Source organism: Malaclemys terrapin, chromosome 15 (assembly GCF_027887155.1).
Source record: "Malaclemys terrapin pileata isolate rMalTer1 chromosome 15, rMalTer1.hap1, whole genome shotgun sequence".
In the NCBI taxonomy this organism is placed as follows: Eukaryota; Metazoa; Chordata; order Testudines; family Emydidae; genus Malaclemys; species Malaclemys terrapin.
In genome coordinates this window covers 8,150,165-8,154,902 of record NC_071519.1, presented here as the reverse complement: position 1 = coordinate 8,154,902, position 4,738 = coordinate 8,150,165, and the positions used below count along the sequence as shown (strand labels likewise).

The window sequence follows — 4,738 nt, the reverse complement described above, 5'->3', positions numbered from 1 at the left end:
CCTGCCGGCAAGGCTGATCCAGCTGACCGGCGGGGGGATGGGGGGAAAGGGAACGTAGCATGCTGGGGAAAGAGGCGATGGAGAGGCATCACCGCGCCTCTTCTTCTCTTCCTCCTCCTCCCCGGAGCGGTGTTCTGCGGCTGTCCCCTCCTGCAGGCAAGGCTGATCCACCTGATCGGTGGCAGGGAGGTGGGGGAGGGAAGGTAGAACGCTGGGGAAAGGGGCGGGGCAGGAGCCAGGCTGCAGGCAGAGGCTGCCACACAGCCCCAGCAGTGGCAGAGTCAAGCTTCTCTGACCCCACAGGAGAGAGTGGGGGGCAGAGAAGAGCACGCCGGGGCCCCTTTCGACCATGGGCCTGGCGCCATAGCACCAGTGGCACCATTGTAAATCTGGTATTGAGTAGGCGTGAATCATTTGACAAGCATAAGTGGCACATAGGAGAAACATTTTTCCTGATGCACTGGTGGTATAGTGGTGAGCAGAACTGCTTTCTAAGCAGTTGACCTGGGTTTGATTCCCAGCCAATGCAGTAATGTGACATTTTCTCTGCTGGGAATTGCTTTAATTTCAGTCACATTGTATCAGTTTATCAATGGAATGAGAGAATGTTCCAAATCCCAGCAGGACATTAAACACCCAGTGGAAGAAGAAAGGGGAAGGACTATACAGTGAGCTGTTGGAGTCATCCTGGTATTACAAAGTTTGGTTTATATTTAAAAAAAATTCCTTTACTTCCCTCTCCCTTTTAGGCTAGGTCTATACTACCCGCCTGAATTGGCGGGTAGAAATTGACCTCTCGGGGATCGATTTATCGCGTCCCGTCGGGACGCGACAATCGATCCCCGAATCGGCGCTCTAACTCCACCAGCGGAGGTGGTAGTAAGCGCCGCCGACAAAAAGTCGCAGAAGTCGATTTTGCCGCCGTCCTCACAACGGGGTAAGTCGGCTGCGATACGTCGAATTCAGCTACACTATTCACGTAGCTGAATTTGCGTATCTTAAATCGACTCCCCCCTGTAGTGTAGATGTACCCTTAGCGTCAGGACCTTTAAGGTCAGAAGGGACCAGTGTGATCATCTAGCCTGACCTGCTGCATCTTGCAAGCCAAAAGACCCCACCCACCCATCCACTCCTGTAATAGACCCGGGAGGGGAGTCAGTTCTGTGCACTGTCCCTACCCCAGGCAGTGCATGGAGGCCCTCTGCTCCCCTCCCCCAATGGGTGTGCAGAGATGTGCCATCAGCACTAAGGTGGCTCCCTGCCCACTCTACCTCCATCCCTCTGTGCTGCTCCCAGAAGTGGCTGGCATGTCACGGCATCCCCTGAGGTGGGGGGAGTGTCTCCATGTGCTGCCTCTGCCCCTACTACCAACTCTGCAGCTCCCATTGGCCAGGAACTGCAGCCAATGGGAGCTCTGGGGGCACTGCCTGCCGGCAGCGGCCCACGGAGACCCCCTGACCATGCCCACCTAGGAGCTGCTGCTAAAGGGTTGTGTGTACCGGTCACTTTGGGAGCTGCAGTGACCAGGGTGAGCGCCACCCCTCCTGCACCCCAACCCCCTCCCCAAGCACAGAGCCTGCACCACACACCCAAATTTCTTCCCATAGCTTTGCTTGTCTTCCTTTCACCCAGAACCATCCTTCTCCTCCTGGGCTGCAAGTTGCCATCCCTGGGAAGCCAAGAGGCAGGCACAGCATCTACCTCCCAGCAGCCAACTGCACCTCCCCAGGCTTTGCAGAACAAATGGTGGCGCTCTACTAACCCCACTTAGCCACGCTGAGGTGCTTAGCTTCTGCCCTGCCTTCCTCAGCATGACTTTCCTCTTTTGTCCCATTCCTGCCTCACTTTCTCCTTTGGCAAGTCACGCAAAGGAGGCCAGCAGGAAGAGCCGGCATCCATAGGCCAAACTCCCAGAGCAGAGGAGGCCAAGCCACAAGGCTCCAAAAGTTCACTGGCCAAGATCCTCTAGCTTTCCCCTGCTGATGCCAAGGCTTTGTCTCAGCTCATTTCACCACCCTCTGTGATGCAGGGGTTGGGGTTATTGCAGGTGTTTCCAAAAATTGGGCCAGCTAGTAAGATTAGGGAGGACTAATGACCCACCAGAGATTGGTAAAAAGCAACAGAGGGTCCTGTGGCACCTTTGAGACTAACAGAAGTACTGGGAGCATAAGCTTTCGTGGGTAAGAACCTCACTTCTTCAGATGCAAGTCTGAAGAGATTGGCAGAAAGCAACACATTTATGATATTGATAGCTAAGCTCAAAAGAAGGGGGAGGTCACACTCACACTCGCATACTCATGCTCCCAGGACAGGCACAGCACTGGAGATATCAGGATTCTTCAAGGTAATTGTCCCACAGTGCAGTGATGGATGGTGTGATGAAGGTAAGTCTTCCTGAGGCATGATGAAATGCAGTGCAGTGAACCACTGACCAGACGGTCCGGGTGAAGGGCATTCATTGGAGGTACAAGCTTGTGAGTGCACCCCTGAGCACATGACCCCTTCCCCTTTTAAGGACCTGCACCTCATGGCCTGCGACTAGAGATTACTTGCTGCATCTGGTTGGTCACACTCGACCTTGGGCAGTGTCCATGCTCCGGGTGTGTGAGTGTTGCCTAATTAGAGTCCCAGACCCTTTGTCTACCTGGGAGCAATTCTGATCTTCCAGCTCTTCAACCAGCCCATTCATCCCACAAGCATTACAGGAGGGATGGGGAGGGGAAAAGCCACTTCACAGGTATTCAGAGAGGGAGGGGAGACAAAAGCAGGAGGTGGGGGAAGTATAAAAACCTTTTGAGCATACAGGTTATACATCGCATAGCCATACAGAGCATAGAGATCACTGCTGCTCCTACAACAGCAGGGACAGGCCTGTAGAAGCTGGGGAAAATAATCCACCATGTCTGGTTTCAAACCAGGGACCTTTTGCATATTAGGCAAACGTGATAACCACTACACTACAGAAACCCTGTCACAGTGTTCTGCCCTGCCCTTCATAAGAACATAAGAATGGCCCTACTGGGTCAGACCAAAGGTCCATCCAGCCCAGTGTCCTATCTGTCAACAGTGGCCAATGCCAGGTGCCCCAGAGGGAGTGAACCTAACAGGTAATGACCAAGTGATCTCTCTCCTGCCAGCCATCTTCACCCTCTGACAAACAGAGGCTAGGGATACCATTCCTTACCTATCCTGGCTAATAGCCATTAATGGACTTAACCTCCAATAATTTATCTGCAAAAAGAACAAGGAGTACTTGTGGAACCTTAAAAACTAACAAATTTATTTCAGCATAAGCTTTCGTGGGCTAAAACCCACTTCGTCAGATGCATGCAGTGGAAAATACAGTAGGAAGTTATATATATATATATATATATATATATACACAGAGAACATGAAAAAATGGGTGTTGCCATACACACTATAACAGGGGTTCTCAAACTATAACAAGAGCAATCAGTTAAGGTGGGCTATTATCAGGAGGAAAAAAAAACCTTTTGTAGTGATAATCAGGATGGCCCATTTCCAACAGTCGACAAGAAGGTGTGAGTAACAGTAGGGGAAAAATAAACATGGGGAAATAGTTCTACTTTGTGTAATGACCCATCCACTCCCAGTCTTTACTCAGGACTAATTTAATGGTGTCCAGTTTGCAAATTAATTCCAATTCAGCAGTCTCTCGTTGGAGTCTGTTTTTGAAGTTTTTGTTGTTGTAATATTGCAACTCTTAGGTCTGTAATCGAGTGACATGGCAGATTGAAGTGTTCTCTGATTGGTTTTTGAATGTTATAATTCTTGACATCTGATTTGTGTCCATTTATTCTTTTACACAGAGACTGTCCGGTTTGGCCAATGTACATGGCAGAGGAGCATTGCTGGCACATGATGGCATATATCACATTGGTAGATGTGCAGGTGAATGAGCCTCTGATAGTGTGGCTCATGCGATTAGGTCCTATGATGGTGTCCCCTGAATAGATATGTGGACAGAGTTGGCAACGGGCTTTATTGCAAGGATAGGTTCCTGGGTTAGTGTTTTTGTTATGTGGTGTGTGGTTACTGGTAAGTATTTGCTTCAGATTGGGGGGCTGTCTGTAAGCAAGGACTGGCCTGCCTCCCAAGATCTGTGAGAGTGAGTGATCATCCTTCAGGATAGGTTGTAGATCCTTGATGATGCGCTGGAGAGGTTTTAGTTGGGGGCTTAAGATGAGGGCTAGTGGCGTTCTGTTACTTTCTTTTTGGGGCCTGTCCTCTGGTAGGTGACTTCAGGGTACTCTTTTGGCTCTGTCAATCTGTTTCTTCACTTCAGCAGGTGGGTATTGTAGTTGTAGGAATGCTTGATAGAGATCTTGTAGGTGTTTGTCTCTGTCTGAGGGGTTGAAGCAAATTTGGTTGGTCTTAGAGCTTGGCTGTAGAGAATGGATCATGTGGTGTGGTCTGGGTGAAAGCTGGAGGCATGTAGGTAAGTATAGCGATCAGTAGATTTCCAGTATAGGGTGGTGTTTATGTGACCCTCGCTTATTAGCACTGTTGTGTCCAGGAAGTGGATCTCTTGTGTGGACTGGTCCATGCTGAGGTTGATGATGGGATGGAAATTGTGGAAATTGTTGGGGGGAGGGATAGCTCAGTGGTTTGAGCATTGGACTGCTAAACCCAGGGTTGTGAGTTCAATCCTTGAGGGGGCCACTTGGGGATCTGGGGCAAAATCAGTACTTGGTCCTGCTAGTGAAGGCAGGGGGCT

General features: G+C 50.2%; 1 non-coding gene across 1 annotated transcript; it reads left to right on the top strand.

Moving 5' to 3' along the window:
• Positions 1–457: 457 nt before the first annotated feature.
• On the top strand, positions 458–529 carry TRNAR-UCU (transfer RNA arginine (anticodon UCU)). The gene has a single exon. It is a non-coding gene; the product is annotated as a tRNA-Arg (tRNA).
• Positions 530–4,738: the final 4,209 nt, after the last annotated feature.